Here is a 25735-nt window from a genome sequence, read left to right on the forward strand (position 1 = left end):
ACCGGGATTTAGCGGCAGCCTCACGATCGACCTCGTTACTCTCAATAGATTCGTCGCTGTGGCGCATCTCTCCTCGTTACCGCGACCGCTAGCTTGCCGACTCGCGTGCTTCCGTCGCACGGTGAAAAGAGATTCCGGCCGGCGTACGAATCGAAAGCAGCGGCTTCTCTCGAACGTACAAACAAGCCGACAATAGGAACCAATAGCCTCGGGTGCAACGAGATTCAATTATATGCTCGCGTGCACTCTGCTGTCTGCATGCAAACATGGTGGAACCCAACGAGCCTTCAACTCTAAGATTAAGCCTCGCCAGCTAAGGCATAGGCTCGCGAATTCGCCACGGGCTACGTTCCTCGAAACGATCGCTAGTTGCCACTTCCACCCCTTGTCCGTCTTGCATCCTGTTCCCGATCACTCACACGGCTGCTCCCTTTCGCGTCCTGTTGCTTTCCGCCCCCTCCCCCCGCTCCACCTGAATTCTCGTACGCCCACTCTGCAGCAAGGCACAAAGCGCAACTGTAAACCGCAGTCCGTGTATGCTGGTCTGATTAGTCCGAAGACCGATTCGAATCGAGTGAAATTGTTTCACGAATTATTGAAGGATTCCTTTTAGTCGAAACGAGATACATTGGCTTTCCTCCCGGTGGTGCAAACACAAGGTTTTTTGTATAATTTTAAAATGGAAACCTGCATAACTCGCAGGGAGCTATCAAGGGATATATAGTTGGCTTTTTATGGTTCTTTTTTGGGGAGCGTTATCAAGGTAACCGTTGTTTACTTTTACGGAGCAGCTTCTTTTTATGGGGATCGTAAAATGTCTGGAGCTCGTCGGAGTGACACAGCGAACACGGAGAGCTATGTGTCTCTTGGGCTGGTAAACACGGTTTTTGTAATCCTTCGATAGGAATCATTCAGACGGGTTCCGGTCCGAGTATAAAAAATGTATGTCGAGTTGAGGGTTGCCTGAATGGCTCTATTCCCGAGAAGATACGTTGCTGTAAAATAATCCTTTCAGAAAACGTATATAGTCTGTCTCTAGAAAAACTTCACCTCTATAACTTATCGGAAAAGACACTTTCAACGATACTTTAAAAAATACAGCAACGTTTTTATTCGAAAAATCTTACGAACGTCTTGGAAGTTGAAGTACCACTCGAAAGAGTCATGGTTAACTTTAAGCGTGTAGAAATTACTTGAGATGAACACAAAGCGCATCTGTCACGACTAACGCCTCGATCTCCTTTCAGACTGTTTTGCACGGGGAAAAACAAAAGACGATGGAACGTGCGAGGGGATAGCGTCTTCCAAAAGAAATTAGTGAGACAAAAGGAACCATTCTACTTTCAAACGATCTCTACCAGATAAAACAACGACCTGGACTCAGCGTAATTGCATTCTTCCCTGGCGACTCGGTGCTGGTAAGTAACTATCTGAGCGCCAAGAAATCTCGATTCGCGGTTTATTCGAGACCTATTTTTACCTCACCATCGTCGCAGCAATTGGAACGCGTCCGGTCGGCTAATTCGATCTGCGAACATTTGGTTTCATTGCGCCATCACCGCACCAGGATATAACCAGTAACGTTCATCCTAGCTGTAGGAAGCGTACTCGCGTTTACGTTCGCGGATGTAATTTAATTCGTCCAAGAATTTTCTCGTTTCTCCTCTTACGCGCCCCCTTTCTCCTGACATTCCTGGCTAATGGAGGAACTTTTCTAAACCAAATCTCCAGGACTCTTCTTGACGTCTTTGTTTCCTCCGTTCGTACCTCATATCGTCGGCTCGCTACAAAACTGACACGACTAAGGAAAATTAATTTTCAGGAAATTAGTTTGAATCTGCATAAAAAAGCATGAAGTTTAAATTGGAAAATTATTAATATCCGTCGTTCAGGGATCAACGAACGTCACTTTTCGTAAAGAAAAAGATTGTCTTTAAAGCCTTTACTGCATTCGTTTCAAATTGATTTTATCTTAAAGTTTTTCCACTTGATACTATGTTTTCTGTAAACTACCCTCTAAATATGAATCATATAGTGAAGACTGGTTCAAGCTGTCCGATACAGGGAGAAATAGGTGTTCGCGAAGTATCGAGGTTAAAAAAGAACTGTTCTGCTTGCCTCGTTTTATCTCTCACGTATATTATATTCGATATCTGGCGACGAGCTATCTTTAAAGGCGCTTCCGGGGACCTTAGTTCTAGCACGAAAATCCGGATACGTTCAATGCTCTGTAATCCTTCGGTAAATACGTGCCTTTGTGGAAAACAGGAAACACGTGAATACAGGTAAAGCCGATTTAATCTTCAACTTCCCTTCAGACCCGACGGAGTAGTCTCAGAAACGAAACTCAGAGTTGGTTGTAGAGGCAGTAACTCTAGCTACGTTAAGTAGCCAGGCACACCATCCACTTCGTGACCATGAATCCAGTTCACGTTCTTCGTCATGACTTTCCACATAGTCGAGGAAAATATACGCGTTCCTAACTTCCCTCTTCTCTATCTTTAGCTTTGCATTGTTAACAAGTCCTCGTGAATTATGGAATTGAAACAAGGAAATATCAGAGAGTTTGTTACGACGTTTGTACACGAGCAACTAATTGGCATTCCAATCCAGGGATTCGACGAACGAAAGTAGTTTAGCTACTTTCCATCCAGTTTTACGACCAACATCACGCTATTGCCTAGCCACCGTGTGCTAAGGAACGTGTGCCATGCTTCGCAGAAGGGGACGTATATTGCGTACGTTCCCTGCGGTTGTAACGTCCGAATCATAAAGCCAGTTAACGATTTGCAGCGTGACGTTGACGGAACCGACCCAATCGATAAAGCAACTTCATTCCCGCATAAAAAAAAACCACTAAGATGCTTTACGACGCTGCGTAGCAATCCTCACTTACAACTTCTACGATCTGTGATTATTCGTATAGAAGTAACTGCACTTTGCAGTTATAATAATTCTTACATAGTAACTAATCGACTACTAAAATGTTTCTTGACTTTTCCATGAACGTACCTCGATTTTAACTTTTCGAAAGTTTTACCGTGTATTCTGAATCGTCATCTTGCATGGACATGTAATTCAGATCGATCGACCTTTAGCGATCCAAATCAGTTATTACGTTTTATACGAGATCCGCAAGTGTCATAATACTTATTGCGAATCTAATATTTATATCGAGCAATGAATCGAATAGCCAAAAACAATTGCCCGGTATAATATTTTTACCATAATTCGACGGTCGAAGGCTGTCTATAAAATTTATGGGGAATCCCTCTTGAAAGGGCAAAGCAATATTTGTTCGAAGAAGGTCGGGTCTTCGATTTAAGCAACGAGAGCCTGGGCTATTAAAATGGATTTAGCCGCGTTCCACAAGGGGTTCGAAGTATCCATCGGATCCGGTGTTACGTGTGCGCTTTTGCGCCGAGAGACGTTTCAGTTAATGACAGTGCATTTCTGTCGAGTTTAATGCGAGCTCAGTGTGAGATTTCAGCAAAATCCGGCGCAATACGTTTTCTTCTCCAGTGCCACACGTCTCCTAGATACCCCTAGTGATTTTCCACGATTTCGTGTGTACGCTGTTTCCATTCGCCGCTTATCGTGCTCGATCTCCCTCCCTCCCTTTTCTTCCTTTCCCTTTCAAGAAGAAATTGTGTCTCGCGTTTTCTTGCTATTCGCAAAGCACTTATCCAAATGCACGTTCCACCCGTCGAACTCGCGAATACGAAGGCAACGAATAAGGCCGATTCGCTTCTTTTGCGCGAATGCCGTCATCGTAAAACTAGGTTGCGGATGTACCGTATAAGTGGCTGCTCGTCCCAACGTTTTCCCAGCGTGGGGATCCAAGCTTTTGCTTTTTACCGAGTTCACCGGTCGATTTTCTCCTTCTAGAATACTGGCGAATACCATCGAAAAACTGAGAATTCAATGGTGAAACAGTGCAGACGAAATGGTTCCTTTTGCTCGATGAACCGAACAATTCTTGTCGTTATTTCTGATCCATAGCGAGAAATTATCACCGGTCACAAGCGGTGAACAGTGAACTGTAGAGAATGGGGAACGCGGTTTCTTTCCGCGCAACTCGTTCCAGCAATATCGCGTAATGGGACGTTTGGTTAGCCTGTGGCTATTTTTAATAATGACATCGAACTTCAGCCAAATATGCAAATCGTCTGTCACGCGTGATATATACAGAGCAGAATTTTCCAATTCTTCCTACCGTTGTTGCGTAATGTTCTTTAAGCGCTGCTTATTTGTAACATCTATAATTCAACTGTCTTCGTTACGGTCCAACCAGCACGATACGATGCACGAATTTTCTTCCATCGAGTTTATACCAGTCGGGCTACGCTCCAATCTTCTAAGCATCGTCTAAATTCTCTTTGAACGTCGTTCTCGTATTTGTATATCTTGGCCGCGGTGCACGCTACGATTCGCAGTTACAAAGCTATACATTGCGTCTCACTGGATGTTCTTTCAGCAAAAATCCTTGGCTCGTCCGAACGCACTGGACTGCGCATCGAATCCAGAAATTCGGGGTACCGAAATAAATCTCTGCGAAATGACTATGAACAGGATCATGCATGTACGTACAATGTAGAATAGAATGAGGTAACCAAGCGATAGAGTTGCAAACAATTCGTAAGTGATGATCGAGTGAATATTTAGACTAGGATAAAGATATCAAGTAAAGAATGATTCGTACAATTCACATGAATGCGCGGTCTGTCACGTTGGCTGCACGTGATAAGAAGGTGTACTGTGTGAGTGGTCAGTAAGAATTAAAGAGACATTTGCAACAACGAAAACGAAAATCGACCTAACTGAAATTGATCTTTCTTTATTAACTTTTAGCGCTGATTCTACAAATTTCTGCTTGAGAAATGGCCCGCTAACTGGTTAAATTACGTACACGATAAAGATTAATTGACACGTTAGTTACCATAGTGGATTGTAACAAAACGTCTACCATAAATCTTTAATAGTGCGATATATTTTTATCGCGAGCGATAAATATTTGACATATCTTTTTAATCAAACTCGATAGCTATATATGTCGGAGATGTAGGGACATCGGGCCTTTCTTTTGGAATTTTGGGAAGATCTCCAATACTTGGGCTCAAGGTGACACAACTGGTCGCCGAACATAGCCACGGTCACGGCATGAACGTTTTTACCTAACAGAAGAAGTACCGATATTGAGGGACACGCTGTATTAAGAAACAAGCTCCGGCCAGAAGCAATGTCGGCTCTACGCGGGTCTGCCTAGTAACGGCGCCTGGAATTTTGTTGATATCACCGATCAATATGCAATTGACAAATGCGATCGTATCAGTCTTTTATTCTTGTGATCACCTTGGAGAGTTTACTGACATCGTCTTGTCTGTCAGTCAGAAAGTAACCGAGCGTTACTTTGCGTTTCAAAATATATTCTATTGTACAAAGAGTTTTCCCCGTTGACCGTGGATTCGTTTTGAACCCAAGAACATTGTCAATAGCAATCGTTAAACTCATTATTCGTTAAACTTCGTAAAAGTCTTACTTATACGTGTAAATATAATCTCTGTCGTGCAAAACGATGGCTAATTCAAATGAAGAATTGTTGGCGCCCAAAATTTTAATGATAACCCGACATATATACTATATATATATATTCATTTATTCTGCAACTTAAAATAAAATCTAAGTTTGGTAACGAAGATATTGGATAATAATTGATCGATCGTTTATACGTACCCAAAGTGGAAGTTCCGGAAACAGCTGCCCTTGCTTCCATTGTTAAATCGATATTCTTAATGTCAGTGACAATTTAAACGATCGTAAATTGAATTGCGGGAACTATTAAATTACCTAAAGTACTCTATGTTAGTAACGATCTATTATTATAACTTTTCGTTCTTCTCCTAATAACGCATGCAAATAATAACTTTGATGTAGCAATAAATATTATTTTCTTACTGCCGTTTCTACACAAGCGAGTCTCAAATTTATAGAACAGTCGTAACAATATCTTAATTTATTTATTCTCGAATCATCGTTTGTTCGAATCCTGCACACTTTCTGCGTGAAATGTATCCCGTTTGTTGGCCGTGTGCCTATTTTCATTGATCGTATTCGAAGCCGTATACGCGTGTCGGGAAATATTAGTTTCGCGAAATGCGATTCAATTTTGAACGGAACTGGCGTGGAAACGGCGGGAAAGCCATCGTGAATTTGGAATCTGTCGGGTAGCTGGTAGTTGGTGATCCATTTGCGTCGTTCCAGGGGAATCGGCGCGTCGTGGTCGGACACGTTTTCGACACAGAGGCCGAGGGGAGCCGTTTCGCGGCATACCGGCACCGTCACGGCGAACAAATGGAAAGCGTTTCCGTCGATTTAGGTCGGGCTGCCATGCCGACGTGAATAGCTTCGGCCACCGACAAACACGCTTTATCCGGGGCCACGATTAAAGAAGCGGCTTTGTCCGAATGAATAGAAAGAGCGGCAAACGCGAGTTTCTTGCAGAAAAATGTTCCTGCATCTCGAACTGTTCTCAGAGACCTCGAAGCTCCGATTCAAATTTTCGGCCAGATTGAAATGCCTTTCTTTCTGAGTTTTCTCACGACATATATCGAACTTTCTCCTTTTTAATTCCTTTGAAACAGGAATAGCGCACATTACTGACCACGAGTAGTTGGATATCTGGTGCAATTTCGATCAAAACGTTGATATCTTTGTTCTATCGCATTTTCCATGTGAGAATTACATCGGAACGCTATACTTCTAATACAACCGTAGAAGAACGTTTGTTATCGAATATTATTTTATCGTACGCGAATTATCGATATCTTGAGCTTTCTATAATTTTTGAAGCTTTTCCCCGTTTCTTAAGACAAGAGAAGTACTTTCATTTTTCCTGTGTAAATGTATATAGGTTAATAGCGGATTGGTATCGTTTGAATAGAAATTTCTGTAGAACACGAAAGCTTCGATCGAAGTGAATCTTATATAGAAGAGAAAATTTTCTTCAAGCAAATTGGAACTTTCCCGTAAACTTTCTTTTAAATAAAATCATCAAGGATATTCTTCGATCCTTAACCAAAGGAGTAAACAACCTAATGTAATTGAGTGCGTTTAAATAGAAGTAGGTAAGTCGATCATCGTTATTAGACTGGAAAATCCTATTTCACTCGGCAACTTCCTCAATTTCAATGGAAACAGCTTTTTCTTCGGCGCTCCGTGCCTCTTGCGGAATGAAACGAAGAACGAGAAGTCTCGCGGCGTTTCTTTTTCACTAGCAAACAAGTTTTAGCCACGAGCTTCAGAGACACGTCCAACTTCCTTCCATCAGCAAGAATAAAAACGCTTTTACCAATGAAACGGCGTTTCCTTAAAAAAGAAAACAGCGGTTTCACGATGATACAAGAGAGACTCGAGTCGTTGATTACGCGAAAGAAGAAGTCGTTGCGTTTCGACATGACTGAGAATTATTCGCTAGTTAACCGAGTCTGTCCGGCCGAATCGTAAAATTTCCCTGCGTTTCAGAGACGTAAACCTGGGAACGATGAGAATGGAGGATCGAGAAGAAAATAAAGTAGCTCGAGAATACTGTAATTCGTGCAGCGATGCAACGGCCAGGAGCAAGGGCCGCAGCTTCGAAAGTATCGAAATTGGACGAAAGAAGTTATTTTTCCGAGACGCTATCTGGAAGTCACTCTGACGAGTTTTAAGGAACCGATGCTCCACTTAAAGTTCCACAATTTAGCCAGTTCTAGGTGAATTTGGAGACCGGAGGGAGCTGCCATTTGGTTTAACTGTCGGAACTTTGATCATACTTTTAATTACTTTCACTTGTTTCTACAGGGACTTGGTGTTGCTTTGTGCGCTTCTTTAAAGATAACCGCGTTATTAACGTATCGTAAAAGTAAGAGTATCATTTTTCCTTTTTCATGTTCTTTTCCTTAATTTCTCTTTCTGTCGTCGCCACTTTTCATTCATATCGTTCCGCTTGAAACGAAAGGTGAAAAAGGAGTCGCCCGTGCTGCCGGTTGACCTTCCTTGAATAGTATCTATTAACCCGAAAGTTCCCGCGGGACGCGTTATTTAAACTCTGTTCTCGTTCAAAAATCTTAATTTAGAAGTACGGCGGCCGCTATTCAATTTGCATGTTGTTGTAAATGAAATCGTTACTTGCGCAGAGCGTGAGGACACGCGCGGAATGGTGCGTGGGCTGAATTTACTCCAAGTTGTTTCTAGCCAAATCCGGTGAAACTAAACGAGTTGGTTAGAACGATCATAGGAGCGTTAATTCGCGCGTTCATCAAAATTTATATAATCTCCGTGGTCTCGCCGCGAAAAGCACAGTAATTCTGATTAAAAATTTGCTTGTCTGTCCTCTCGCCGAGAATCACCGTTCACCGGTTTGTCTTGTATCTGGAATGTCGATCTCCCAAGCTCATCGTGAGCTTCCTGCTCACCCGCCATATTCCAGCCAGTACAGTAGAAAAATCACTCTTCTTCTTTTCTTCTTTTTATCGTGTCAATTCCCTGGCGTCCCCTCTGTCCTTCCTTTATTCATTTTTATACCTTTGAAAATCTCCTATGGAAGTGCTCGACGTGTAATTACTCGCCGGTTTCGGCCTACCCGCCTGATGCCGTGGATTGTATAAAGCGCGAGATATTCCATTCAGGAGAAAAATCAGCTCGCGACTTGCTCGAAACTTTATTCTCCCCCATGCCCCGCCCTTCGCTACGGCTCTTTTATTCTCCGGACGCGTTCCTTCCATCCGCCATCGTCTTTTCCTCTTATTGCATCTCTCACGATACGACGAATTCCCCACAAAATCTGCTCCCCGGTGATTCATTAATTTTCCTTCCCTTTGTTTCCTCGCGTCCCCATGTACAATGTGCTTCCTCTGGAACGATCATTATGACCCAGTATTTACAGAATAGATTTTCAGGCGGGGAAAAATGTGGAAAAGATACGATACACTCGAGCCACCGTGTCGTTCCATTTAATCAACCTTTTCTCTTACGAAGTATCCGCTATAAAGAATCTCTTCCTGTTAATTTACTCAATTTCGTCAAGCTTAATGGCCCTCCGTCCCGTCGATACCAGCCCCCGGTTTAAGTGTGCGCAAGCACAGCCCTTTCCTTCTCGCTACAAATCATTCTCCTCCTACCTCTTGCTCACCTGAGGTCGGACGACGTCGAAAAAGAAGCGACTCCGGTTAGACGCTTAACAATGGCTTCTCGGCGTGAAAAGAAATTAAACATCTTGAAGGCCGGCCGAGGCTGCAACGATAAAAGGGCAGGCGATCTTGTCCGCGTAATAAATGAAAGCCACCGACACGATAAGGCGGAAAATATCGCGCGGAAATACACGGCGAGCGGACACGGTTCGCTAACTTAGCTTTGCCACGCTTAGTGTGTATAGTTTATCGAAGGCGGCGCGTGAGGAACGTCGCTTAGAAAGCTTGGCGAAGAAACAGCGCGGTCGTGCAAACGGAATGGGAGTACGAGAGGGGAGAAATAAAAAAAAAAGGAAAAAAGAAACGTTAAGAAGAGGAGAAAAGAGGCGAGAAAGGCGAGTCGAGCGATCGCGGTCTCGAGATAAAAGCCGTGTGTTGCGCGGTGGCAGGCAACTCCGAGAAAAGAGGTTGCGGCCGAGGAATCGATTCACCCAGCGGCCACTCGAGAACGATTTTGCCCCCAGAATCCTTAACCATGTTAAATGGTAATGCAAGCAATAATTCCGCCATGAATAACGGAACACTCGAACGCGAACTTTTAAATCGTGACCGGAAAAATTCCCGGATATCTGCCTTCCAGCCTGAGTCTTCCCTTCGTGTCGTCCGTTTCGTTCGCGATGAACGTGCCACGATTCCTCTTTTCACTCGCCCCTCTTCCACGACACGAAACGATTCATCCTCGAGCAGGAGAATTTCTTCGCCTTGCCTCGTATATCTACCACTATCTTCTTCTCTCTGCGAGCTGTTTATTAATGTCGGTGAATCGATGCGACCGTGCTGGATTCTCGATGCGACTGCCATTCAATCGGGTCGAAAACGGAGCGAGGGTGAGGCTGCTTTCAGTACATCTTGTCGTTATTCTCTCGCTTTTTATGCTGTTGATTTTATGGTGTTCCCCTATCGCCGGTATTCATTCTGCTGTTCTTATGTCATTCTTTCACTGTAGTTTCTTTTTCATCGCTTTCGACTTTGTTGTCTTTTCACTGGTCGAGTTCGTTCTTCGATGTCTCTCCATTGCTTCTTTATCGCTGCAATTCTTCCCTCTCGCGCTGTCTTCTATTCATACAGTTGCGTTTTTATACCTTCATATTGCTGGAATTCGTCTCTTTATTCTCGCATTGATCTTCTTATTGCTGCGATTATTTTTTGGTAGCATTTGTTTACAGTTCTTTTCCTTTATTGGGCTTTTTATTACTGTTGCCATCTTTTATTACCGAACGATCCTTTTCGACTTCCGCATTTGTCGCATCGAAGTTAGTATTCTTCTCTCTTTATTACTGAAACTTTCTTCTCGTTTGGTATACTTTGGTCCCATTTGGATATTTAGGCATTTAACGCTTTAATTTCGCAAGCTTCTTGTTCTATGCGTCGTTGCACGAGCACCGTCGTAGGAGAAAAAGCACGACGTAAATGTCATTCTGTAGTTCATTTCAAGAAAAGATGAAGACACTTGCATATTGCGATTACATTTAAGTCATAACCGACCCGCTTGTTCATTTTCTCTGGCGACGATTTATTTTATGTAAATTAAATTACCATGGCGCACGCCAATTATAATTCACTCTTTTCCTTTATCTCATATCCTGTTTCCGTCGCTTCGCGCTCTTGTTCGCCAGGTACGATGAAAAAGCTCGTCTGGATCAGTTTAGCGTCACAGGCAGATAACGAAACACGAGTGACGCGAATAAAACCACTGTTGTATTAATCACACCGATGTTATTTCGACCAGTTATCGGTTGTTTTGCACGATTCGCAGATTCCCTGTACGATTTTTCCAGCTTTCATGACGCGTAAAAATGTCCGACGGTTTGCAACGAATCGAAACAGCGAAATGTGGGCCACGATTACACGAACAACACACGACGATCGTATTCGCGTTTCCAACGATATATATTTTATAATAAGAACATGGCCGCGGCGATATCACGAACTTAAAGGACGCGAACGTTGACGGGGAAAAAATACGAAACACGATCCAGCGTACCAACTTCAAAACTTCACGGTACATTTTTCTCTATTTAACCCCCGAGAAAATTGCCCTGGTCTCACACCTACGCTTCAACGACGGCACAAATACTTAATGGAGTGTGAGAACTTTTACCCATGCCGCTCCGTGTGCACGCTGCGCCGCCTTTCTAATTTCTGTCGTCATTATGACCTCGCAACTTTTTTTTACACCTTACGAGAGAACGCACGCTACGATCTTAAGTACTTTCGCGAAATGATGCGTCGAACTGGAGAAAAAACGGTCTCGTTCGAGTTTGCCGAGGGGAACAGCCGCGTGGTACAGCTTCCTTGCGAGAGTTTATGTTTCTTTTTACGTTTCTTTTTGGATCGTTTCGTCGAAACGATACGTCCGCTTTTAAGCATCGAAATTTTCGTAAACGGGATAGGCAATTGCTTTTTGAATCGTTTGGCACAGTTAATCGACCGATAAATTTCGTTATCGCGACGCTTCTCTACGTTGCCGTGAATCAAACCGGCGCGACCCGTGGCAACGATTGATATTCATGACAGCCATCGTGTATCGTGAACTCTGTTCTTATAAATTTCCCGGGCAAGATGAATTATTCGTGTACACGTAGTGAGCGTCACGCATGCGTGCTCGCGGCCGCAGCGTTCCCATTGTGATTATTGCCCTTCCGGGCGAATTGTTATCGCGGAAGGACGAATGCAAATGAAGAAACAGCGCAGCGGGGTAGTTCCGAGTTGAACTGCGGAAAATTTTCATACATCTGCATAGGATAAATATTAAAGAAAGAGGTGAAATGGGAGGGCAAGTGGGATGTAGCGTGCCACCAGTGCCATCTGCCACTGTGCACTCCATCACCTTTTAACCTTTCTATTTCCTCCGCTTACAACACCAATGACGTATCGAAAGTGGAATATTTATCGATATATGCAGCTTGCTCATAAAACGTTTAGCCAATTTTTGTTTTTTTTTTTTTTTTTTAATAACCTATAACCTCGTCCGTAGACACGCAGACATATGCAGGTTTGGTACGGAACACGATAATTGACCTAGATTGGTAGAGAATCGATCAATCACTTGGAATTATGTATTCAAATAAGATTCAACATTTTTTAAACGACTACTACAAATTTTTGTGTCCGATTCGTAATATTACGTATACGTTACAAAGGAACGTAAACTTCTTTCTCTCCTCTACTTCGCGACATTTTTCGGCTAAGCTTCTGTTAGCGTAAAGTCTGCGAAACAGATTCACGTGAAAGCACCCTGTCAATTATCGTCGGAAACGTGGATAAACACAGAACACGTGCCACGATTGCGTTCTTCGCACTTGGCGCACGTCACTCTCTTCATTACGCGGCCATTAACTTTACATGGAACGCTCTCTATGGCTTTTACCCATCTTCAACCACGTTTTGCCATTACGAAAATGTACGAATTTTGATTATAACGGGGATTCTAGCGATTCAACGATAGAATGGCAGCAACGTCGTGGTAGCTTTCGCGGTCGTGCGAGCTGGCACCGAACAGCAAGCACGTTCATTAGTTCTTCAATTGCCCTAATTGATCGAGTTTAATATCAAAAGAGGAACAAAGGAAGGATGCATCTGTACGACAGCGAATAAAACGCGACGGCGTTAGAGCGTTGAAGCAGGGAAGGTTAAAACATGAAAGGTATGTGACGTGTGTACGAAAAGTTCCTCGACCGGCTAATGAATATTAATTGATATCATTTGCATGCCTAATGAAAAAGATCGAAACGAATGCGTGGATGCGAGATGCGTACCAAAGTTTCTATCAGGAGAAACATTAAAAACGTCGTATCGTACAAATGCCGTTCTAATAATTATCGCTTATTGTTGAAAAAATTAAATTACAAAAGAGGACTGGAAGCTTCATAGACACGTCTATCTAAATAAGATTGATGCCTGTCATAAAAATATTCTCCTCGAATCAGTAAATTCTATTTGAAATATATATTCAATTAGCGAACTAATTGTTGCACGAATCATTAAATGCAAATGTTTAAGCAGAATACTTACATTGTTTTGCACACATGAAAGGAACTCGACGCTTGTAATTCAAACGAAGCTATAGAGAAATTCTGCCGTGCGAAGTACACTTCAGAAAAGCGACTAAAAGACAAGTTTCTTTCTCGTAGGAGAAGCGGCGAAGGAACAATCCATCGCAAAAAAAAAAAAGAAAAAGAAAGAAAGGAAGAAAGCCCTCTCGGCCCCTGTAAATCAGCTTTACCTCTGGGCGTTGGGCTTTTCTTCAACCTCCACACTCGTCTCTTTCTTCCTGTATTCCCTCTCTTGCTTCCTCTTTCCCATAGAGAAGCGATCAAATTAAGTTCTCGATCGATTCACGTTTCTCTTCTTACCCTTTGGCTTTTCCATCCTCTCTCTCTCTCTCTCTCTCTCCCTCTATCCTTCTTTCTCCTTACTTGTCTCACTCTTGCATCAACCGTGCGTACGTGTTCTTCTCTCTCTATTTTCCAGCGTATTTCTCTCGTTCTCGTTAGGGTCGTGTCTCGTGGCTTCGGCCCATACCTCCTTCCTCAGTTTCCGATTACCGTTAAAGTGCAATTCATCCCCCGATTGATCGACTGGTTGCACCGTAATCCGTTTCCATTTTCCTCTTTATCCTTCTTCCCTTGTTCGCGGCCACCCTCCCCGCAAACCAAACGGAACGACGCTTCTCCTCGCGAAGGGGTGTAAGGTTAATAACCGCGATATACTCTTCGACCTTAACGCGAAGGGTGAGCGTACAACTCCGTGCGGAAGAATCGCACGATGGTCCACGAAAGAAATTTAATAGTTCGATAGTTCTCGCCAAGGAATTCAGGATTTTAACTGTGAATATTTGTCTATATTTTTTTGTGTACTAGAGTTTTGTACCTTCAAATTTCTCATAAATGCATCAAAATCTACAATCTAATAAGCACATAATATTTTATAAGCCCTTAGAGATATTTTACACGACGCTTGATTAAATTTTATAGCAATACGATTCAAATATTTTTGCGTATTATCACACCACGCACAGCATTCTGTGCGCATCACGCATATATCTTTGTACCTTCAACTTTTTCATAAATGCATAAAAATGTGGAAAAATTTGCAATCTGATACACATTTACTATTTTATAAACCCTCAGAGATATTTTCCACGAAATGTAAATAATTTTAATGGCAATACAAGCAACGATACAATTTTAATATTGGATATTCCACATTTTGATTACTTTTAAGGTAATTAATTTCCAATATCCTGTTGTTTATTTTTCGCATATTAAAATCAATTAGTACAAAAATCTCAATTATTTCAGCTACTCGAGCAGTTCTGAGCAATTAAATTTAGATCATAGATCAGCGTGAGACGGTCCGCGTACGATAGAGTAACTTTGTTCCCTCCAAGTTTCCGTTTCAACCGAACTCCCGTGAGTTTTACTTTCAATTTCCTTCAGATAATTCCTGTGAAATAATTGATCGTTTTGTAATCAAGCTGCGCGACTACGATATTTCATCGGGGAAAAAGGAAGTTTCATTTTCTATTTCTCGATATCGGTTTCGAGTTGTACGACGTCATTGTTCGACGATCGTGGAAAAACGATGTCACTATCGTTCCGGTGAACGAAATCGTTTTTCTTGGTAAAATTGAGTTTTTGTTTCGTAAAGAAAGAAGCCTCCGACGTTGTTCGAGAATATGTAGATTTAAGAGGACGCTCGAATTTCCGACAACGTCGCACCGATCGCGTTTTATTCGCAAAAAGAGATGCACCCGTGTCCCGTCGAATAATCCATGGAAACATATTTTCCCGAAGCATATCGTGCAGCTGTGACACGCGGTTTGGCTACGGCTTTCGTGCGATACCTTCAACGATGTTTCGTGATATATTGTTCGAACCGACTAACTCGTCGGAATTAAACGTGAATTTTCATGAAATCGAAACGCACACTGGCTCGCGCAAGTATCTTCGAACGCTTACCATAGAAAACTTTTACGAATATATTATGTACGTTCTACGATACTTTTTGAAATTTTATCAGCATTGTAACGGAACACAAGTATTGTGATTATAGTGATAAAATTGAAAATCCATCTAGAAATATACATTGAAATTGCAAGATATTTATCGCACACAAATAGGTACGCATTTTAATAAAAAAAATTAATATACAGCGCGAACAGCCATCTTAGAAATTAATCATTGTCTACGTAAACCTACCATCGAGAGTTGATGATATCCAGAACCAGAAACTGGGAAACCACATATTTGTCAGGACGAAATTGGGCCATTAGTAATTTTCCATCATCGAGAACTTTGTTCTATCTTCGATATCTCGATCATTTAACATATTCACGAGGTTCTGCTTCACGAGAAACTTCGACACATTTTCGTCCACCAACTCATTACGTATTCATTAATCATCGCGAGTTCCTTCTGATTAGGCTTCGACGCGTTACAACAATGATATGATTTCGAGGTAGAATTCAAGAGCGCGTTAACTCTGCAGAATCGGTCGTCCGGTTAGGAAGTGAGCGACGTCGGTTTCGTAGCGGCAGCAAACGGCTCGCTTCCGGCTTGGCTCTCTACTTCCGTGTCCAGTTCCGCTTGCAGTTTCCGCTTTTAATAGCTTCTGGCCAGTTGCCCGTGGTCAACCCGCAGGAGGACACGAGGCGTTGAAGGGTGAAAGGAACAGGTGTTGCCCTCCTCGAACTGCAACTCCAGATCTACTACCCTCTTTTTCGTCGGTTCTGTGCCTGTGGTATACGTTTTTCCCCGTTGCACAACGCAGTTTGAGGATATTTGGTATCGAAATACGATAGCAATTTTTCATAAGGAACAATTTATCAAATAGAAGTATTTTCAGGTCTTCGAAACTTTTCATTAAATATAAATAAAGAAACGCTAGTAACGATAATCGATTATCGCAAATTCTAGTGAAAATCACGATGAAAGATCATTTTCCAAACAGAAATACCCCGACTTGTTTGAGATTTTGTAACGGAGCACGTGGTGATAATTTAAATGAGTTATTATAAGATAATTTATTCAACTTTAAATATGCTACATGGAAACGTTCTCAAATATTTGGGAATCTGCGATAGGGCAATATTCGATTAACATTCGCAAACTTTCTAATCCTCAAAAAGGCACGATCTCCAAATCTCCTCTCCGTAATTTTACCTCCGTTGCAACTCAGCTTCATCACATCCACTTTTCCATCCAATTTAAAGTTGTCAAATCCTAACCAATCGCCGCCTACAATCCAAACACACCTGCAACCACACCCACGTATTCTACAAGCAACGAGAGATAGATGTGTGTAGTTAGTCCAAAATTCGTCATACTTTTAGATATCATATCACGTAGGCTTTGTACTGCAATCTATTACGAACTCTGCGTCGCTTTGTTTCATTCTATTGTATCGGATTCGCATTAGTAAAGAAACTGAAATCGGCTTTCAGAAAATTACCACGAAATATCCATCGAATTCTATCAAATCGTGATAATACAATGAATGGTAAAGAGGAATCAGAAAGTTCGTAATAACAGCTTCAGCTATTTAAATGGATTGTAGAGTCGAATTTAATATTAATTTTTTTCAAGATGATTTATGGTAATACACGATGAAATTGTTATTATAGATTGAAGGTAGAAGATAGAGTTTCGAGACGTTGAACATCGAAGCATTGAAATTAGTCAGTTAGTGAGTTAATTCTCTTGCAAGATGGATTTTAAATGGAATTATTTAAATCGCAGCTTGCGAACTTCGAACAGAAGCACAGTTTATTTGTGAATGTTGCGAAAGCATCGCGAGAATACGCTCGTTAATTTCATACGAAACCGATAATAATGTTGGTTTGCTTTCCATAACGGCCCGTAATCAGTCAGTTTTCAATTAGCGAAATGAAATCAATCGGTCGCCACTGCGCGTGCCATTGTCAACGCTCGATGGAAAAAGCACGATCGCGTGGACGTTATAAATATTTCTCTTTCCACGATGCCAAGAACTACTGCAGCCGCGCCATAAAACATTTACAATTCAGATATTTCGCAGAACTTGGAATCAACTTTGTCGGCTATCTAACTCGTTTGTATACGTATTTCTCCCTGTCGTGTTTCTCGAAGGATTTTCTCCACGCACTTTTGAATTTTTTTTTCGTTGCCTCCTGCGTATATACGCCATCGTTCGTAAGTGTGCGAAAGCATTGATCGATTTGCAGCAACAGAATGTAAATTTGACCAAAGTATACAAATTATGTTACTACAAGCAACGTCTATTATCGTTTCGTGAAGTCGCCTGACTATAAATTGAAATTATCTATTGAACAGATATATCTGTTATACCGCTATAATTTTCACACCGTCGTTTACTACTATCATTGAAAGTTTTAAATATTTATCACTCACCAATTTTACTCCCTATATCGTCTCCTATCTACCGTATCTACCACCTCGTGAACAAAACAGCCCACGCTAAAACCTCGAAAACGTAGGATAAAGGTAAGATCTGATCAGAATCGAAATAGGAATCTCCTCTTTAGGGTTCCCACGCAATGTACGGGGTATCTAACATTTGGTACATTCCCAAGGAAATACATCACCGATGTGTTCTCCCCTTCCGTGGCCTAATGTACACCAGCAAGCAAGCAAACACACTGGTGGGCAGAACGCGTGCAAGATGGCCTTCGTCGACCAGTCTATTGTCGGTTCGTTAACGCGACTATACCAAGATCACGAGCACAATGTGGGTCGTAGGGATCATAATGATCGAGGTGAAATAAAAAGAAATATGGGAAAAGGTAAGGAATGAAAAAGGGATAGGAAGACCCTATCGTGTACGCGGGAACACGATGGAGGAAAAGGACGACGCAGCGGAATATGACGCAACCACAGTGTCCGGCTGCATCGTGCACCAACACAAAGAGACTCGATGAGCGGGAAAGGCAACTGCATGCTCTATCCCCTTGTCTCTGTGCATAACGAGGAAAGGAGTGCTCCAAAGCGAACGTGACGAAGGGTTTCCCTTGGCGGATAAGCGTAGAAAATGCCGCAGCCATGACACGAAAAGAGAAGATGTTACAGGGAGGGAAAATGAAGTCGAAGCGGCTGTCGTTGAGTGGCGCGTCGAGTCGAAAATGGAACGGCTGGCTGCACCGAGAATTTCTAATGAATATTATCCGGCCGGATCGCTCAATACACGGCGATTAAGTCTGTTTGAGAGCCGCCGTATTTCGCGGCCTCCGACATGGAAAGCTGCCTCGGACGTTGCACGTTGCTTTGACGAATATTTGAGAAGGTTGATCCCGGTAATGAGATATCATAGGGCGCCCCGATGTTAGAAATTGCGTTACAGTGTCATTCTCGCCGCCCTCTGTGGATTTCGAACCGTGTGTTCTGCAAATTTTAACAATTTTAGGCAAACAGCCCTATTCCTCCGTTTATTGATTCATATAGCGAATAATTCACCGTTTAAATCCTTCTGCAATTTCTGCTAAGTGTTACATTGAATTGCATGGAAATTATTACTATAATATCGAACAGAGAGAATCCTTTATACCTAACGTTTCGAATGGAATAATCACTCTTAAATGATTCGTTGATTTCTTATGATTTTCTGCATTTACTTAAGTTTTTATAAATGCCTCGATACTTGTGAACAAGGGGCTGATAAAAGCTGTACCTCGAAGTAAACCTAGAGACTTTTGGACAAAGGGTAACGTGATCTTCGTTTCGTACGGTGAATTAATTGGCAGTTAAACGAAGTCTGTGTACCTTTGCACGTTTTGTACGGCGAATTAATCGGCAGTTAAGCGGACAGTGTGTATCTTTCACGGATTTCTACGTGAAAGAGGTTTGGGCGTTGGTTCCGCTGCGCGAAAATTTCATCAGAATCCGAATTATGCTTTTACGAATAGATGAAACTGATAGTTAACGGTAGCTCGGCCGTCTGCGCGGATTAAAGTGAATAATGGCTCTTTCATTAATAATCATACATACGTAAATTACTTTGAAATATCCGGCGCCTGTTCACTGTGGCGATATCGAGCCCGAATGGCCCCATTATTTGTAACGAATATCGGTTAATCCACCTTTGCCATTTCTCTCCACTTTCCATCACTTTTCTATCATTCCTTTGACCGTCTCTCTGTTTCGACTAATACTGTTCGAGCATGTTGCTTCACTGATCTGGCTCGATCTCTTCGCGCTACTTTATCGGCGAATAGGAAATAGTCTGAACTCGATCGCAGATATACATCGTCGGGTTGCTTAAACGAGAAAGTGGCTGCTGAATCTAGTGGAATCTGACGTACGCTCCGTCGAATGATTTTCTGTTTCTCCTCGATCGCCAGAGAATACGTATCTACCGTGATAAATCACCCGAGAAATGTTTCGAGTATCGAGTAACGATACCGGTCTCTTCCTATCTTTTGCATAGAAGAAGAGAAAGAAGAGGACAATGCGACGACGAAACTAGAAGAAGAAAGAAAAAATGATGGAAGGTAGAGGGAGTCTCGCTGGTGGGGAAACGTGGAATGGCGATCTTTATAAGCCAAATAGAGACGATTAAACGTCGTCCTCGTCAAAAGGCAAGAGAGAATGGAACTGAAAAGATGGAAGTCAGTCAGGGTTGAAAATCACGCGGCAAACTGCAAGTTTCCAGGCGTGGAAATTTTGTTTGGTCGGCTTTTAAAGTTATAGTCTCGCGGCTCTCAGGCCACACGAACCGCGGGTTATTAAACCAGTCTTCTTCTAGCCGTGGCCGGTTCTCTCCGAGGCGAATGTCAACTCGAAATTAAAAGTTACCCGTTCGAAGAAACTTTCGCCCGGCCATTTATGAACGCAACTCTCCCGCGGGACTAGCCACGACGCGACAAACGGGTCAAATGAGACCGGGCTACTGAAAGTCAGCGAGGTCATACGTTTTCCTGTTACTCCTCCCTCTCTTTCGATGGACCTTCGCTTCTCTCTGACTGGTACTCATTGAACTCTAATCAACGTGGAACGTGATCGAAAATAAGGCACCACTGGGTGCACGGCCAAAGTTAATCAGTCAGTTTCCACCTGTACATAAATTTGAGATTCGTTACGAGCGTATTGTTGATGTGCGGGTCGGAATCACGAAGAATTAAGAGAAGGGAAGATAGAATTTGTTGTACGGTGGAACAAAAGTTGAAAATACAGTAATACAAGTGGTATATTTGACGTGCTGTTACCATAAATCCGTTAAAATGTCCTCAAAGTTACAAACAATAATTGCGTGGGGACATTTGTGAAATTCATTAATTTCAGAGAGTTTTATCGTTTCAGCGAGTTTGACAAAAGAGATACAGGGTTATTAAGCGTTAATCTTGGTCGTCAACGTTGCTGCGAAGTGATTACGAACTTTTAAAGTGACTCGCTTTTAGGGCACCAAGGGAAGTATTGAGTTTTATGGTGTACACCGGGCCGGTTGTAAATTACCTTACACCCACGTGCGCTGTGCTCGTCGTGGACCAGAGTTCAAACTTTCCTACGATCGAGTGACACTTCAAACCTCGTGTCGCCGGTGCACCAAAGAGTAGAACCTACATTCCCGACTTTAAATCGATTCTATACGTATTTCCAGAGAACCTAACGACGCTAATAAAATCCGATAAAAATCATTCGTTCGTCATAAAATACTCGCCACCATTCGAAACTACAGAGAGTTACTACTTTCAATTAAAAGGTAACTGGGGTCGTAACGAAATAACGATAACGTTCATTGTATGAGATTGCGTTTCCCTATGACCAGTAGTAACGGCCTTCGTGCCTGAAGCTTGCAACGAAATTGAAATAAAGGGAGAAGAGAAATAAAAAAAGATAAAAGAAACGTGGATAGAGTTTCCATTTTAATTGGCCAGGACAATTCGCGGTCGACCCACTGTTTTTAGTTATTCATGGAGCCGCGTTAATTTCTATTCACGGGAGAAAATAATCGTTACATGAATAATTCCACGTTTTAAGCCGTACGTTCACGGATGTCAACTTCCCTCGCTTCCTGACTTTGGCTAGGCGGCCTGGCCCACACCGAAGAGACCTATTCATTAAACATTGCATATCAAGGACGGTGGCGCGCGGCCGTGTGGTCGTTGTACTCTCCTCGGACCACGGATACGCGAAAACACGTACGTCCTTACACGATCTGTATAGAGGATCCCGCTGGCCGACATCACTTTCGTAATTATGCGCATCCATATGCACGCGCTAGTCGCCTCTATATCGCGGTCGCCTCGGTGCAAATGCACCGTGTTGCATGCACAGACGCGTAAGGAAACACGCCGTTCGCGTGACCCCGTCCACTGATGTTCCTTCCATTCGAACGTCAATCGAGACACGCGATATCCTGATATTCCCTTTTGCGGCAGCCTTCTCGGAACACCGGCCCCGCATCGTGTAAGGGGATTGAAATCGATCTGCCATCGCGAAAATTACAATTGTCTTTGCTAAAGGCCTCGGTTTATAACACCGTTAAAACGATCGCTGGTCTCGAAACATGACATTTAGTTTTCCTCTTAGATCGTAACGCGGATACAGAAAGATTTCCAGGCAAGAACACGATAAGTCACATCTTCCATTTCTTACGGGACAGCACTTTTGAAATACGATACGCTATTTACTGAATCTAATCGAATTTCTATTTGGTTCTGAAACTAAATACGCATTTTTACATCCTCTTCACAATCTGAGAAATATCGCTTGTTTATCAATTGTTAATATTATACTATAGAAAGATATGATCATGCCCTATAATAAATATGTGGTAATAATAATTTATTATTATATAAATTATAATAAAGATATAACAGTGTCTTAACGACCACACTTTCGGCTTAGGCCTATTAGATTCTCTCTGTGTTTAGCTGTTTCACGTTAAAATTACTATTGCCAGTAGGAGTTTTAAAATTAGTACACAACGTACGACGATATCGACGTCTTTTTTTATTCCAGAAAATATTAAAATAGCTTAATGAAAGTTTATAAATAGACAGGAGGATGAAAGAAAGGAAGTTTTTAACGCGTCATTACATAGTTGATCACGGTATAAAGTTACCACTGTAAGCGAAGGTACTATAGATCGTACGACGGAGATACATATTTCTTGCGGATACATATTTGGTATCCATGACTGAGGATGCCTCGTCAGAGTCGACGTCTTCTACTTACCAGCCTTGTAAACTACCGTTTAAACCACCTCTGTAAAACACCACAATGTAATCTATATAGTTGTTTTCTATCGACCTTTTTACATTCTAAGGGACTGTATAAAGTTACGAATTTCAGTGTGCGAGTTCTCACGACGCCTAAGTAATATTCCTTTACTCGATCGAATTTCGTATGCATTTACATCGACGTTTTTGAACCGTTAAACAGTAAACAGAGAATCTATAGTTACCCTCTGGAAATCGATTAAAGCTGTCAATAAATCCTTGACAATCGATCCTCTGCTATACAATGAAGCGCGTTCTTCCATGTCTGCACGAATGAACCGAGACAATTTGTTGCCCTTTAATCGGCAGTACGGCGCGCATTAATCACGAAATTACTCGTTACGCGGAACTAAAATGAGAATGCTGATATTCAATGAGGCCGGCGATAGCGTCATTGCGTTTCGCGGTTCGCTTCGCTTCGTTCCAAATACGATTACCGTTTCGGATTCGAGGTGCGTTAACTCGTTAAATCTACGATCGGTTTCCAACGATCCGAGCAAAAAAAGGGGGTACAATTCCCCTGGAAGTATTCGCGATTCCGTTTCGAGCATGACGACTTATCGGTGGCCATCTCAGACGATTACGAGTTTCGTAACAATATCCACGGCCAATGATCGGACGAGTATGACCATTTACATAAAAAGTAAACTCACGGCGAGATTAAAGTGTTATCTACCACGAGGTTGAAGTGGCTCGTTAGAATTTTTCTTGGCGGAGCCTCTGGCAATAGGCCACGCCGCCTGTTTCTTTTCTCGCTTTGCCGGAAAGGGAGGCTTTCTTTCTCTTCAACGTCCCTTTCTAATTCCAGCCCTAGCTGCAAGCCGGCCGGCTGTATGCACTCAAGCTTGCCAAGGTTTGCGAGCTTGCAACGTATACACAATAGAGCAGCGTCTCTCAAACGACCGCCTGGGACAAGTGGTTTTGCTTTTTCTCGCTAGCAAGCTGTTGCATCGTTTCAATATCCTTTCAACCCTCGCACGGTAATATCTCCGGTTCGAGCTAGAAAGGACGACTCTACTTCGAAACAGATTTACTTATACGTGGCCGTGCTTCGTACCTTTCTCGACGTTGCTAAAACTAGGAATAATGTTGCCGTAATTGCACTATTCGCTGCGAATAATCTGGTATCGTGTCCAAACATTCTTATCACGATTTAGCTACGATTACTTTGCCCCGACTCGCCCTTTCACCCTCGAGCATGCAACCGCACCTACTTTCCAGTCTGATCACGAACGATCGTATCCACTCTACACCAAACTCTCGAGGACTGTCGAGGAATCCGAGCAAACACAATCTTGAGGAACGTTAACCGAGTTCGATATTCAGGATCTGGTGTTGCATCGTCGTTTCATCTTAACCGTAGTGTCCAACTGTGCACAGAAAAAGTCGGTGAGCAGGGGAAAGTATAAAACGAGCTTCCGTTACCTTCAAGCAATAAATTTAATTGCAAGAAGTAAAAACGTATCAAGGAAAAATGTACCGAGATAAAATACATATATCGTTGCGAAAATTCATCTAAATTACAAAGACGGATTATCGCCATAAATTAAGTGGGTTGAAATTTTACAAATGCTTCGTGCACTGTACAAAGTAAATGGCTTAACAAATACCGTGTTTCTTTCCATAGTTGAACAACAAACCCCTAATATCTAAACAGATTCATGAATAAAAAGAGAAAAAAAAAAAGAAAAATTCCAGCTATTAATCAATCCAACGTTAAAGTGGCTTGAGAAACCCTGTTCCGGTGCAAGGAGGGTTGGTGGGTAGGCAGGTAGTTACCAAACCGCCTATCAGGCCGAGGACCCACAGGTTGGCGTGACTCGGCGTCTTTGACCGACGTTTCCGCATGAATACATGCGCGCAACTCGGCCGACGGCGTGCTGCACGCGCGTGCAGCGACCGCGAGCCTAGTCGGCGAACAAGTGTGCACACTTTGGTCGACGTTATCCGCCGTCGCTATTTATAGGGGATGAACGGCCCGTAAAATATAAATAGAGAAAATTACTGGTATGTTCGGGTGGGCGGATCGAGCGCCGGCTTCTTGTAACATCGATCACGGTATCTCGACCAACGATACGAACCGAGCGGATAAATACCAGGATTAAAGTTATTCATCGTTTCCAACCTCCATCGCGATATTTAACGACTATTTTTGTTTCTATTCAACGGGGCTGACAGCCTCTATAAAGACAGATACTATTATTCGCGTTAACGTGTCTCATTAATTTTGCCGGCGTTACCTTTTGACAGCTGATTAATACACAATATATCGGTAATTACGCGCGATTGTCTGATTATTAATTATTAACGTGTTACATCGATATTACGAAAATAATGCGTAACCCTTTGATTTCGTCGAGTGTTCCGTTAATGCAATTCCGTGTGCACACGACATGCTGTTGGAATCGGCAATGGGAAATTCATACGCAAGTACCTGCACGAATTGATGCTCTTCGTGCAGCCGAGGCTTACCGGAAATATTAAAGTACCTTGCAAATTCGATACGGACAGAAAACGTACGCTGGGTCATGATAGCAATACCGCGAAAACCTTTTATGTCGATATTGCGAGTTTTGTGTAAAACATTTTAAAATTTCAGTAACGCCGTAATGGAACACGACTGTCATCGTTACATTGATAAAGTTTTTAAACAATCTGAAAATGTATATAAAAATTACAAGCTATTTCGATTGTAACCTTAAACTGTCGCATGAAATGCAGAAATGGTATTTCATCGGTATTTCATCGGACGAAATTCGAAAACAGGGCGACCATGTCTGCCTGACAATCGCAGAGCAACTGCGAAGATTGATAGGTTGTTGGCAGGCGAGCAATTAGAAGGGTGAAAACGCGCAGAATGCTTTTTTTTTTCAGCGGCGTTGCAAGGAAAACGGAAAGGTGGCTGCAAACAATATATTTTAGCCTGCTCTAAAAAGGGGTCGTTTTGGTTCGGTTGTGCGCGCCAGAGTGGATGGTTTTGTTGGTTCGATCGAACGGGTATAGAAACAGTGAAATAGAGAGAACAGTTTCTGACATTTACAAGACCGGAAAAAGTTCCAATCTTTTTTTACAAATCCTCCTTTCCATCCGCCCGGGCAGATAACCATTGAAATTCTCCATTCGCCACGGAATCCAGTCGTTTCGCAGACGTAATTCCACGCGTGGCTGAAACGTCTTCGAGATCCATCCGCTTTAAGTGTCAACGTTTTCCGTTTACTGCTGCTACTTAAAGAAGTTCAGTGAATGGCTCCGTATTGCCTCGCTGTTCTATGAAAAATCGTACTTCTCCAAA

General features: G+C 42.5%; 1 protein-coding gene and 1 long non-coding RNA gene across 3 annotated transcripts in view; one reads left to right on the forward strand and one right to left on the reverse strand.

Moving 5' to 3' along the window:
• The window catches only part of LOC122575938 (alpha-2B adrenergic receptor), a 131720-nt gene that overhangs the window by 36840 nt on the left and 69145 nt on the right, over positions 1-25735 (reverse strand). The gene's annotated exons all lie outside the window — the stretch shown is intronic.
• LOC122575941 overlaps positions 1-25735 on the forward strand; it is a 63844-nt gene that overhangs the window by 7042 nt on the left and 31067 nt on the right. For both annotated transcript variants that reach the window (XR_006319593.1, XR_006319592.1), the window contains exon 2: positions 1248-1418. This is a non-coding gene — a long non-coding RNA (uncharacterized LOC122575941). The remainder of the gene's footprint in view (positions 1-1247; positions 1419-25735) is intronic.

The sequence above is a fragment of the Bombus pyrosoma genome, linkage group LG15, assembly GCF_014825855.1.
Source record: "Bombus pyrosoma isolate SC7728 linkage group LG15, ASM1482585v1, whole genome shotgun sequence".
In the NCBI taxonomy this organism is placed as follows: Eukaryota; Metazoa; Arthropoda; class Insecta; order Hymenoptera; family Apidae; genus Bombus; species Bombus pyrosoma.